We start from the raw sequence: 14,144 nt of genomic DNA on the forward strand, positions 1-14,144 counted from the left end.
GCACGAACCCGTGTCCCCTGCATCGGCAGGCGGACTCTCAACCACTGCGCCACCAGGGAAGCCCAGGATAGAATCTTAGACATCTCTGAACCCTCAGTGTCCAGCAGGAAGTAGGTGCCTAGCAAATGATGCGTTAGTCCGTTCGTTGACAGCCACTGCCGACCATACTGAAGATACTGATTGCGTAGGGCCTTAACCCTTTCTCAGGCATCTACTGTGTTGCCTCTGGGTCCCTCTTCAAAGTTTACCGCCACCGACCCCCCTCATCCCCGGTCATCTGTCCCCCCTCCCTGGGGGTAAGGTCTGGAGAGGACCTTTTTATTTCTCCTGCATCCCCATCTTCCAATTCGGAAGGGCACCTCCGCTGCGGAGACTGAGCATGCTCGCGGCCAGGACTGGCTGGCAGGGCCGGTGGGCGTCGGGTCGGGCTGCTTGCGCCCCCGCAGGCCGGCCGAGCGAGCGGGCGGGGTTTGGCTCCCGGGCAGGCTGCCCGGCCCCCGGGCTCCCGTCGCCGAGTCGCCGCGGGGAGGGCTGAGGCTGGGGAAGCGGGCGCCGCGCCTCCCAGCCGGACGCGCAGCCTCAGGGCGCTGCGCAGGGCTGCGGGGAGCCGGGCCAGCCGGCGGCGGCAGGAAGGGCTCTCCAGGCCGCGAGGGCGCGCTGCGCGCCGTGCGCCGGGGTCTGGCCGCGTCCCGGCGAGGGAAGGAGAGGAGCAAGGGCGCGGAGGTGAGCAGAGCCAGCGGGCGCGAGCTGAGAGGCGCGGGCGCAGGCCCTCGGTCTTTCCCCTTTTTCAGGGGTGGCGGTGAGTCCCTTTCACCGTGTTGACAGCCTTGCCACCCGGCCCGCTTCACTGGGGCTGCCCAGAGGAGGCCGCGGCCGGGCAGCTGTTGCGCCGAGAGGGGGCAGCTGCGGAGTTCCATAACCATAGCAACCTCATCAGCACCACCGCGGCGGCGGCGGCGCGGGCAGCATCCTCTCGCTCCTCCTCCAGGCAGCCTTGCTGCGGGGACCCGAGACCCAGCTCGCAGGTGCCCGGACTCCGCGGTCCGCCCGCTGCCGCTGCAAGTGTTGGCGGCTGGAGAAGGCAAAAAAGAGCAGAGTGAGGGACCCAGGAGCAGTGGCCCAGGAGGAGAGAGAGGGGAGCTCTGCAGTGGGAGACAGGTAGGTGAGAGCACTCCGGGGTCGGCAGCTGCAAAACTCTCTCCTCTGTGGCAGTGACGTTTCTGGAAGCGTGGTTGCTAGTTGGATGGCTTTCTATTACTTAACAGGGATTCTGCCGCGAAATGTGGTTTATCTCCTTATGTCTCCCCCAATCTCTCTGTCCTCTAGTCTCAAGGCACATCTGGGCACGTCTTGAGAGGACAAGAAGGGAAATCCGGTGTGATTGGTGGGGAGACGCTGGGTTAATTCTGGGTCCCTGCAAAAGTCCCAGATGGAGGCTGAGAGGGCACATCCAGACCCTTCTGCAGGCAGGTTCTCTGAGTCCTTGACCCAGCACAGGCTGACGAGAAGATCATGTTGGGGTGAAATGGGGCAGTGGTAGCGATTCTCTGTGGCCCAGGCTGACCCTGTGGCTTGGCTGGGGACAAGGATGGGGGACATTTGACACGGAAAGGGACCAGAGCACGCAACATGTCTTGCTTTGTAAAGTCAGCTTTAAACCCAGCAACTGGAAGGGATATTTAGACAAGGGGAGTAGTAACTATCACCATCTTTGGACCCAGGGGTATCCCTCAAGTTTCTCACATTCTTGCCTTTGGCTCTAAGGGGTGGAGTGAGAATAGACATAAAATGATAAACTAAGAGCCAAAAATCCCCCCTCTTTATTTCCTTAACTCACTTCTAGCCACCCCCCAACTATTGTCAGCAAAACAAAACTTCCATGGATTATAACAACACTCTTTGTCCCCTTGGCCAAAGGGGATGCCAGCCATTGGCAAACTATCCCACTTTCAAACAGCCAGAGAATTCAGCTTCAGTTCTCTTTCTGAACTAGGGAGGCGTTGTTTTTCCATCAGGTTCTGAGGTTCCTGATGTTAAGGGATGTGTCAGAGCTGAGAAGCACCAGTGCTCTTCCCACAGAGTGATGGACTGTTAACCTCGTCTACAGGCCAGAGAGAGGGGCAAAGGTTTGGGCATGATTCCAAACCCAGCTCGGCAGGGGCCAGGGCTCCAGAAGACCGTACAGGAGGGAGATAAAGTTAGGTGAATAATTTGAGTCTAAAGTCTCTTGCATGTGGGTAAGTGGGTCTCTGGGTAATATCCGAGATGGGCAGCCATTGACTTTTATAGGCCCTCTCTTTATACTCTGGCCTCAGGGGACAGTGATCAGTCCTAGTTAAGAGGCCATGTCCTTTAATTGAGTTTTTAATTTATGCTGTGGTTGTGTTGCCTGAGGGGATGTGATTTGACCAGCATTTCATTTGGGATTTGTGTCATAATGAGGATGATATTATTGTATTCCAGGCAGATGGTAAGGGGTAGAGAAAGGAGGGCATGATTTGGGAGTCAAACATGGATGTGAGCTCTGATTCCTTCATACACTTGCTGTGTGACCTTGAGTTCCCCCACCTCTCTGAGACTCCCTTCTCTCATCTGTAGAATGGGATGCTAACAGTTCTTCCAGTTTGCCAGGGCATCATGGGGAGGGTGGATGGGAAGGGACTTTTCAAAACCTAATGTCTAGTGCAAATAAAAGGAATCATCATCATTTTCTAAAGAAAACCCCTTCCTCAGATCAGCAAGTCATTCAGCGGGCATCAGCTATGAAAAGGGAGTAGAAATATCGGTCAGTGACTCATAGCTGATATGCTGTAGTCCAGTCCAAGATACACTCAGGGGAATATAAAGAGGGCTTTATCGGAGGAAACACAGCATGTCATCCTTGCTTACAGATGTTGAAGGTCAAGGGCTTTGACATCAAATGTGGTAGTTATCTAGTTTGGGAACACTGAGGTCTGCTCACCATGGAGCTGGACTAAGTGTTTTAAGGCATAAAAAGGGATTTGCACATAGAGGGGACTCATTTAAATGTTGGTTAAATGGATACATCGGACACATTGTGAACTCCTTGGGGCAAAATTCACCTTCATCCAGCTGTGCTCTGTAATTCCAAATGTTTACCCAATTTTTGCCCAGTTGAACCGAAGGCTTATAGCTTGATGGAATGGCTGGACTGTCTTATACTATTCCCTGCTCTTTTCTACCCCTGATATTGCTCATGCTGGCCTCTGCCTAGAATGACCATTTCATTTCTCACTTCCTTTTTCCCTTCCTGACCCAATTCAAATGCCCCTTCCTACGGGAAGCCTTCCTGGGTTCTCCCCTGTACTCCCACTGCACTTTGGACCTGCTTCGTGACAATTTGTGCTGGGTCATGTTGTCTTCGCTCGCACACGTGCTGCCCCCTCTCTAGATTTCATGCTTCCTGAGGACAGGAACTTGGTTTTATTCTACCACGATTGTGGCCCCTGCACCTGGCATACTGATTGCCATGATGGTTGGTTGTCGAATGTGGGCCCAAGCCTTACCTGCAGCATAACCACCGGCACTGGAAGTGGCCCGCAAAAGGCTGGCCGAGCTGCCTTTCCCCATCGCAGCCTGTACAGGAAGCCTGAAGGATGCTCGCTGGGTGGTTGTGCGTTATTTAGGGTCAACCCGCTGAAGCAGAGAGAAGGAGAACAAAAACACATATTTTGCCTTAAAAATGCTCATTTGTTTTCAAGTGGGTGCTTTAGAATAATGGTAATCTGGTGTTGAATGGCCTTCATATAACATTTGCTGGAAACATCTGATGGAGTATTTGAAACTGAAAATGTATTTCTCTCCCTTCCATTTTTTCCCTTGATTTCAGCTCCAGTGTACTGGAAAAGCACGTAGACTGGAGAAATCCTGGTTCTAAGAGGACCTAGGACTAGGACCCTTGGTCTTCCTGTGCCGCAGTTTTCTCATTTGTTAAATGTGGATGGTGATCCCCATCTCACAGAGATGCCAAGTGCTTGGAGTGAATGGAAAACCATGCAGTAAAAGCAATTCATAAACTGTAAATTACCCTACCCAGTACATTATTTCTTACAATTTTTTCTTTGTCCTGGAAAATGAGCAAAATGTCTACGTCTAATTACACAGCATCAGACAAGATGAGCTGGTAATGCTGGCCCTGCACTTATGAGCTCCGTGTGCCCTTCAGTGCATCATTTTGCCCCCTCAGCCGTTTGCCTTCTTTGTGTACCATTATAATGACAGCTACCTTTCAAGATGAGTTGGGAAGACATATGTTAGGAAAAGTGTCATGCCCAACACATAATACATTATATCTGTAATTTCCAAATGACAGATACAATTGCCCATAATAGAAGTTTGCAACTTTTTTGGGAAATGTCCCAAAATGCATTGTCTCTCTTTATCCCTCTATTTCACTTACCTTTTTGAGGAAGGGAGGGAGGGGGAGGGAAGGAGGGAGGAAGAGAGAGAGAGAGAGAAATTACTAATAAGAAGATAGTGGTAGTTTCCGAGAGCCCTCTTTCCACGTGAGATACTGGGAAAAAGTAGAATACGCTCAAGGTTTAGATTCTGGGGCTGAGTCCTCACTCCAACTCTGAACCTAACCGCTCACAGGACTGTTGACCTGGCCTCCTCACCTTTATGGGTCTCAGTTTCTTCATCAATAAACTGTCTGGGTGATTTCAGTGGCCCCATCTCCCTCTGTTTTCAGTGCTTCCATCTCCTAATTAACTTTTCTCCTTGCCAGTGTTACCTCTGTGGCCTTACAGGTTGTCCTTTTGGTCAAAACTCATCACTTGTCTAGAGGTTACATTTCAATGCACTGTATACCCATATCCTCCCCACCATATTTCTCCTCTTTTAGAATTGTCCCCAGTCTAGAAGGCTGGAGTCCCCAAGATGACCCTGGGACTTAGGCAGGTGTTGAATACACCCTGCTATCTCTCCTTGTCTCACCCCACTTCTTATCTGACCTCAGGCAAGATGTTCAGCTGCTCTGTCCATCCTGGAAGATCTCTTTCATTCAAAATACAAGAAACTGTATGGAAGAAACCCTGTCTTACCTGCAAGAGCTGCAGGGGATTCACAGAAATCTCTCATAGTCACTGAGCTTCCCAGACTCCGGATGCTCAGCAACGCCAAATGTTTCTGTTCAAACATGAATCATTTCTAGACGGCTGCACACTGATCTCAGGAGCAATTCCTGAGGGAGGTTTTAGCATCACAGAGGAAATTAGCTCTGTGGACCAGGGCTCTTTCCCGTAGCCGTCCACCTCTGGTGTGGATGGAGAAACACTGTCTGTGCCCAGGACTGGAAATCTGGATCCGTAGCCTGCCATGTGTCACTCATCACACCAGGGCAGGGGATTCAACTGTGAACAAGGCAAAGACCTGCGCCCTGTAGTAGAGGGATCAGGCATGGAAACAGAAGAGTGAATCAGGCAAGGCAGGGTTCTGCAGAGCAAAGAGAAGAGACTTTTGATACGTTTCCTAGGAGGGGCTGTCAAGGAAGGCTTCACAGAAAAGAGAGAGGGCCTGAAAGAGACCTGCAGGAATTTCCAAGTGGAGGGAAGGGGACTCAGCAGGAGGAAGTAACATGCAAAAGCCTGGACTCGGGAGGTCACAGAGAAGGGACGTGAATGCGCAGGGCTGGAACACAAAAAGTGAAGTGGCGTCTCTCGAGGCTGGGGAGATGAATAGGGGCCACATCTTTGAGAGTCTTTTGAGGCAGACTAAATAGCTTGTCCTCTAACCTGAAGGTCTTGGGAACCATGGAAAGGTTTAGAGTTGCGCAGAACACCGTCCCTCGCTTCAGAATAGAGGTTGGATTTGAGAAGGTGGATCAAGCACTAAACATGATGGCCTCTTAGGAGACTTTTCAGATAAGAGTCTTGAATTCAAGGAGGAGAGTTGAGGTGAAGAGAAGTGATGGACAGGAAATAGTGACAGAAGGAATCCTAAGGTGGGAGAGATGGAGAAGTGTCAGATAAATGAACAAACTGCATCCTTTATCAGAAAAATATCAGTGGAACACTCTAGGGACTTTTGACTGTGGGTGTAGGTTAAGAGGAGGGAGGGGTCATGGGTGACACTCAGGGGTTTCTTTCCAGCTTGACCACACTCACTCTGGTTTCAGCACCTTCATCTACCTGAACTAGCACGCTAGGCTCTGAATGGACATCCCTGCCTCATCTCTGCTTCTTGACGCAGGGCAGCTAGAGCGATCTTGGTAAAACTAAAATCAGACATGATGAGAACACTTAGGATCTACCCTCTTAGCAAATTTCAAGTATGCAATACAGTACTGTTACCTATAGTCACCATTCTACGCATGAGCTCTCCAGAACTTTCTCATCTTGCAGAACTGAAACTTTGTACCCTTTGACCCCTTGTGTCCCTGTTTTCCCCTCCCCCAGCTCTCTGCTTCTATGAGTTTGACTCTCTTTGATTTCACATTTAAGTGAGATCATACAATATTTGAATTTCTGTGTCTGACCTATATTGCGTAGCATTATATTCTCCACGTCCTTTCATATTGTCACAAATGACAGGATTTTCTTACTTTTTTTTTTAAGACTGAGTGATAGTCCATTGGATGTATATACCACATTTTCTTTAGTCATTCATCCATAGCTGGGCATTTAGGTTGTTTCTGTATCTTGGCTGTTGTGAATAATGCTGCAGTGAACGTGGGATTGCCGGTATCTCTTTGAGATCCTGATTTCAATTCTTTTGGACCTATACCCAGAAATGGGATTGCTGAGTCATATGGTAGTTCTACTTTAAATTTGTTTTAGAAACTTTCATGATGTTTTCCATAATGACTGTACTGATTTACCTTCCCACTAACAGTGCACCAGAGTTCCCTTTGCTCCACATCCTTGCCAACATTTGTTTTTATTTTATTTTATTTTTTTGCTATTGAATTTTATGAGTTCCTTATATATTTTGGATATTAACCCCTTATAAGATGTATGGCTTCCAAATATTTTCTTCTATTTCGTGTGTTGCCTTTTTACTCTTGTTGATTGTTTCCTTTGCTGCGCATGTAGTCCCATTTATTTAATCTTTGCTTTTGTTGCCTGTGCTTTTGGTGTCATATCTAAAAAGTCATTGCTAAGACTAATGTCAAAGAGCTTTTCCCACTGTGTGTGTATTCTTGCAGGAGGTTTTTGGTTTCAGATCTTATGTTTAAGTCATTGTTCCATTTTGAGTTATTTTTGTGCATGGTGTAATATAAGGGTTGAGTTTTACTTATTTGCATATGGGTATCCAGTTTTCCCAACACCATTTATTGAAGAGACTATCCTTTTCTCATTGTGTATTCTTGACACCCTTGTCAAAGATTAGTTGACTATATATGTGTGAGTTTATTTCTATTCCATTATTCTATGTATCTGTTTTTATGCCAGTACCATGCTGCTTTAATTACTATAGCTTTGTAATATAATTTGAAATCAGCAAATGTGATGCCTCCGGCTTTGTTCAGCAGTGGGAGGATATTAAAGTGGGAAATGACAGATACAGATAGACATTTTGGATTCTGGCTGCACTAGAGAGGATGCATGGGAGGGGAGCAAGCCAAAAAGCATGGAGACATGATAGGAGGCCACTGCAGGAAACCCAGGCTGTATGGAGGTAGTGACAGTCCCAAACAAAGTTAAGGTAACAGGGATGAAGAAAGGAGAACAAACTTGAGACATTAAGGCAATTGAGCATTGGGAAGTGTGGATGACTCAAAATGCAGTACCTAAAAATGCAGAAATATCAAGGTTGACTCTTAGTTTTCTGACCTGGTCTGATGGATTGGCCTTGTTGCCGTTTATTGGCTGGGGACACAAGGAAAAGAACAGATTTTCAGGGGAAAATGATGACTTCTATTTTGAATAAGTAGATTTTTAGGTCTCTGAGGAAATCCATGTACATTTTAGGCAATTAGAGACATCAGTCAAGCTTGGAAAGGAATTCTTGACTGAATCTGAACTTAGAAAATCATCAGCACATAGATGCTAATTCAGAGCATGGGAGTAGATGTGATCACCCCCAGGGGAATATATAGAATGAGGAAATAAAAATGTTCTTTTAGACTCACAAGGTCGCTAGCACTGCCCATTCAACCCATTCAAAAAATACAACAAACAATACAAAAACACACACTCTATAGCTTCCTCTTTCCTTAAGGGCTTTTTGCTTTGTTTTCACACTGCTGGCTGGGAAAGTCACCCCTTGATATTTCCATGGCTCCCTCCCTCCCCTCACCCAAGTCTCTTCTTTGTGGAGGTCTCCCTGGGCTACCCTAGTCAAACAGCCCCTTCTGGTTTCCAGCCTCAGAGCTTGCTTTCTTTTTCTCCATAGCATTCATCACTATATACCTGTTTGAATATTATTATGGATGTATTGCTTTACTTTTTTTAAAAAAAAAAATTAATTCTCTCCTTTCCAAGATGGTAAGCTCCATGGTGCAGGGACTTGTCATGTTTATAGCTGCACAAGTACGTAGAACATTTCCTGGCACTCAATGAGCACGTGCCCAGTATTTATCAAAGCACATACAGAAGAATTAATGCCAGGAATCTTCAATAATAGAATAACACTTTTTCAGTGAAAACAAATAACCACAATCCTGTTTAAGTACCATTTAGAGCTCCTGGTCAGCAGGTTGGTGTCCTGTTGAGGGACATGCTGAAACACGCTTCTTTGTCCCTGCTCTACCCGCTCCCTGAGACCACCTCCCCTTCCCGTCTCCTCAGCCAGCCCTGACAAATATCTTTCAAGTTTCAGTTTAAATAAAAAAAGAAACTTTCCTCCCAGGACTAGGATGAGAACAGCCTGAGGATTGAGGTAGATGTCTTCTACCCACTATGCTCTGGTGAACGCAGAGGTGGGTGTGTGGCCATTGAACTGGGAAACAGCTCTGCTTGAGACCCGGAAGTATGAGACAGAAGTACAGCACCCCACTGTTCAACTTAATCCGGAAATAAAAGCCATGTGTTCTGGGACAATGGCTCTTAACCTTGATGATGTCGAGGAGCACGTTGAGGACCTGATGAAATCTACAGGCATTTTCAAGAAGAAAAAAAAAGAAAAAAAAAAGGAAAAGAAAGAACAGCCCTATGAGAGGGGCTACAGATGACCTGAAGCCCTCCCATGGACCCCAAGTAAGAATACCGTTTCTAAGAGAGGGATGGGGCTGCCTCAGAGCCTACAAACGTCCCTCTGTGGGCACCGTGTGGTGATGTATTTTCTGGTGGTGCCTGAGCTAGCGGGTGCCCAGGTTATACATGAGGCCACACTCATGTAAATGAAAGAGCACTGTCTAGAGAAGGACGCCGTTTAGAATGTGACAGACTTGGGTTTGTTTTTGTTGTTTTGTTTTTGTTTTTTTGGCCACGCAGTGTGGCTTGTGGGATTTTAGTTCCCTGATTAGGATTGAACCCGGGCCCTCAGCAGTGAACGCGTGGAGTCCTAACCACTGGACCACCAGGTAATTCCCCAGACTTGGGTTTGAATCCCAGTTCCGACTAGAGTGAGCAACTTCTCTTCTTTTCCTGGGACTGTTCCAGTTTGAAAACGAAGCGTCTTGCCTCCTGGGAACCCCCTCAGTCCCAGACAAACCAGCTTGGATGGTTATCCTAGTTCTGATATTTATTAGTCAAGTGACCCTGGACAGTTCATTGGCCCCGTGGAGTGGTCCTACCTGCTTCCTGTCTCAGGCTCTGCGATGTAGACCTACCTCTTACATCCTGAGATGGCTCTTGTACAGGTGACTGACTGAGAGGGTGCTTTCAGTTGAAACCTCAGAGGGAGTGAGGAGAGCAGAAATAGACAGGGAAGAAGACAGGCATAGGTACAGGTGTGGGTGCAGCCTCATCTAATCTCAGCCTGATCACACAGGGAGCTCTAGGGAACACGTGTTTTCCACCTTGAAGCAAGGCCATATCTGTGGCTCCAACTCCGAGAGGTATATCCACGCAAGTATTTCTGGGCAAAGCAGCTCCTGTCAGCTGAGGAAAATTCTTAGAACAGAGAAATGACGGGTTGTTATCAGCCACTCAGCAACTCAGTGATGGGCACGCCAGCCTGGGAGAGGGGAGCAGTATGAAGCTCCAGTAGCACCCACTACGTTCTAATGGATGTTTCCACTTATTTTGATTAGCGCCCCCTCCAAGTCTTCCTTTAAGACAAACAAATGTCTCCACAGCTGCTTCTTGGGGGCTATGACATTCAGCCATACAACCCTTTGATCCTCTGAGAATGTCTGTTCCCATAAGGGAGTCATGAAAACATACTATAGAAGGATCTCCCCAAACCTTGTAATGCTTAGAACCCATGGAGCCCTGCTGTGGCTCCACTTCCGCCTTTAGCCACACCTTCTGCTCATCTCTTAAAAGCATCGCTGTCGGAAAATGGCAGTGGGGTGCCAGCTACACTGGTACCTACCGGCCTGACCAGTCATGTACTGGTCTTTTGCCCACACACTGCTCTCCAGGCACTGGTCATTCTGGTACGTGGGTCTTGTTTTCCTCCGCACCCCAAGTCCTGCTATTATCTTGGATGCCTTCCAAGCCCAGCTAAATGACCCCCGCAGCACCTTGGCTTTCAGCTTCTCAGCTGGGACAGCGTTTCCTCTTCTCTCCTCAGCCACACACTCATGCACGCATCACACTTGCTATATACATGCACCAAATAATCCATCGAACCCAGCTTCCTCTCTTAGCTTGCTTGCTAGATTTTCCTATTAATGCCGTTCTTTGACTTCACAGAAATCTCTGGCCAATGATCTCTCCTTTTTTAATCCATTTGCCCTGTTTTTTAAATTAGAGTATAGTTGATTCACAATGTTGTGTTAGTTTCTGGTGTACAGCAGAGTGATTCAGATATACATATTCTTTTTCATATTATTTTCCATTACAGTTTATCACAGGATAGTGCGTATATTTCCCTGTGCTCTACAGTAGGACCTTGTTGTTTATCCATCCTATGTGTCGTAGTTTGCATCTGCTAATCCCAACCTCCCACTGTATACCTACCCTGCCCCCCCCCCTTGGCCACCACAAGTCTGTTCTCTATGTCTGCGAGTCTGTTTTGTAGATAAGTTCATTTGTGTCATATTTTAGATTCCTCATATAAGTGATATCATGTGGTATTTGTCTTCCTTTTTCTGACTTACTTCCCTTAGTATGATCATCTCTAGGTCCATCAGTTAGCCCTCTTTTTCTGTAACTCCCTTCCTAACTCCACATGGGGTCTATGGTATACAATTTCAGCAACACTTTTCTGATAACCCTGTCATAATCTCAACTTCTCTCTAGGATATAGTATGTTACTTTACCTGTATTGATCTTAGTTTCTTTAACTCTGAAACAGTGATCATAGGCAACCCATAAGAAAATTGTAATGAAAATTAAATGAAATAATAAAAAGTAAGCAAATTCAACACAATCTATTGTAATACTTGCCACATACTAGGTGATTAGTTTCTTCTGGTTAAAGACTCATCTGTGTACTTTAATGTCAACTAAGAGGATGGTGAGATTTGATGTTCTACTATGAAAACTGAAGAACCTGACTGAGACTCTCCTTTGAATGGAACCTCTCTGTGGGGTGGACCAAGGGATATCCATTAGGCGGAGCCTTTGGATCCTGAGTGAAGGAACTTGGAGTTGTTCAGCCTTCAGGGGTCTTTGAGAGCATCAGGGCATAATAGCACTAAGCAATAACTTATGTTCAGAAGTGTTACAGTGAGTCATCAAGGAAGAGCTAAATTGCAGTCTGTAAACTCTGCTGAAAGAAGGCATGGGAGTATAATTTCTAAAATGAGTTACATCAAAATTGCTAAAATTAAATATAACAGTATTTGGTATTTAAAGGATTTGGTATAAGTTATCTCAAAAATTAATTTCTGAGCATACACCATCATAACTGAGGTATTACTATAGGCAAAGAGGGGACAACTGAACGGTGGTTTTTGTGAAACCTTATTGACTTTAAATCAGAATATAAAATGCACTGAAGAATAAATGGCCTTTTTTAGTTTGCTTAGAGGAAATGTTTAAAGATAAGATTATCTTTGGAATCTTGTGCCCAAGGTAGAGTTCATCAAGCGCTGTATTTTAACATGCTGACTGGTGTGAGCCATTTGGGAGAATAAAATGAATGTTAATGTAATTGCTTCTGAGTGTCAGAATGAGATTTCCTTGCTTTTCTCTTTTCCTCCTTCTTTCCAAAAGCATGCATTTATTGTAAACAAAAAATGATCATAAGTCCTTTTGAAGTGACAGGCAGGGATTGAATTATGTGTAGTACAGATGAGAGGGAAAGGAAACACTTCCTAAGTACCTACTATGTGCTGGTGACTGCAGTAAGTACTTTCCCCGGTGATACTTTTATTTAACCTTCGTGCAGGAGGTGTCACTAGTGGTCTTTAAAGCTGAGGAGACCCGGGCACAGAGAGGGGAAGTAATTTACTCACAGTCCCACAGACAGCAAGAGAGGAAGACTGAACTTGACCCTCAAATTGGTCTGATCCCAAAGCTTATTCCTTCTCAGCTACCCTCTAGGTGTTCCTTGTGGAGGGCATTTAAAATTCAGCTAGAGATGATAAAAACCAAACAAAATATAAGACTAAAAATAAAGTCAAAAACTCTGTTCAAAGTATTTGGCTTTTAACCACTGAGCTGTTGAAACTTGGGAAATGGGATTGAGCTTCTGTTTGACTTGGAATATGAAGGGAGTGAGGAGAGGGTTTATTTGATGACCCTTAATATCAGGTCTGCTTCCAACATCTTTTGATTCTGGATTAAGTGTGAAAGACTGCAGCGTGTTTACTTTGAAGGACACTTTATGGAATGAGGGGGCTTAAAAAAAAAAGAAAGAAAGAAAAAAAGAAATCCAGGGCAGTCTGTGTCTTCCCTAGTTGTTCAGGTAAGCAGTCCAAATTTTAAGTGTTCGCCTTTCCACTTTGTACTTTATTGTCTATCTCCAACCAAAATGAAAGAAAAAACACTTACTGAAATAGCAGATCTGTCTTTTCTTCTTTGCTTGTGTGGTTTAATCGCATGCCCCCTGGATATTTTCATTCGAAATTCAGTGATTAATGTACGTGTCAAAACTTCTGGGATGCTAATATAATGTATTGTATACATCTAAACTTAAAATCAATATGTTGCTTTAAGATGCTTCTCATTTCAAGTTAAAACTGAGGCTGAGTTGGCTCCCAGCGGCATATAACGTGACTCATGGTGGGAATGAAGTATGCATTGTACTTGAGGTTTCCTTTGCAGGAAATCTTGGGGTCCTGATTGTGGTTGCCAGAGAGATGGAGAAGGTGTCCCCAAAGAGGGGGCTGGTTGATCCATTTATAATTTTAGCACAATGTGTTGCTGCCCCTTCCAAATGCACACACACACCCCCTCTGCCACATCCTCATCTGGGCAGCTTCTTCCTTGATTCAGATTCACCTCAGTCATCATCTCTTTTGAAAAGCCTTGCCCCACTCCTCTGAATGTTGAATCCATGATCTTCTCTGGCCTCCCGCATCAGCCTGACTTATTTTGACCATAGCATCAAACCCTACAAGGCTGTTGAGTATGACAGTGATGCTCTGTTCAAAGCCTGGCTCTGCTACTGGTGAGCTGTGTGCCCATGGGCATATTACTCATCCTCTCTGCAGTTCGATTTATGCATTTATAAAATCGGGATTAAAAAGTAGTACATCTGGGCTTCCCTGGTGGTCCAGAGGTTTACTCCGTGCTTCCACTGCAGGGGGCTTGGGTTCGATCCCTGGTCCAGAAACTAAGGTCCCACATGCTGAGCGGCATGGCCAAAAAAAAAAAAAAAAAAAAGTTCTTCTTTCAGGTTTTTGTGAGGATTAAAGAACAAATAAAAGTAAAGTGTTTAGAATGGTATCTGGCATATTGCAAGACTCAATAAACGTTACTGTCTGCACTTCAAACATTAAGTACTTCTCTGTCTCTTTCTTGGGACAGAATCTGTTTTTTCATCTGTCAAATAGGGGTAGTAAGGCCACTTTTCTTGTAGGTGGCCTGGACTATTAAATGATATACCCACTACAGGGATAGGACTTAGAAAAATGCCTGACACAGAGCAAAAGAATTGAGAAAGAAGAGCTATTTTATTAGTAA

At 45.7% G+C, this 14,144-nt stretch overlaps 1 protein-coding gene across 1 annotated transcript in view; it reads left to right on the forward strand.

Moving 5' to 3' along the window:
• Positions 1-733: 733 nt before the first annotated feature.
• The window catches only part of FAM135B (family with sequence similarity 135 member B), a 269,743-nt gene continuing 256,332 nt past the window's right edge, over positions 734-14,144 (forward strand). Inside the window, exon 1 of the mRNA XM_067712826.1 lies at positions 734-1,158. The gene's annotated coding sequence lies outside the window, so the exon portion shown is untranslated. The remainder of the gene's footprint in view (positions 1,159-14,144) is intronic.

The sequence above is a fragment of the Pseudorca crassidens genome, chromosome 17 (genome assembly GCF_039906515.1).
Source record: "Pseudorca crassidens isolate mPseCra1 chromosome 17, mPseCra1.hap1, whole genome shotgun sequence".
In the NCBI taxonomy this organism is placed as follows: Eukaryota; Metazoa; Chordata; class Mammalia; order Artiodactyla; family Delphinidae; genus Pseudorca; species Pseudorca crassidens.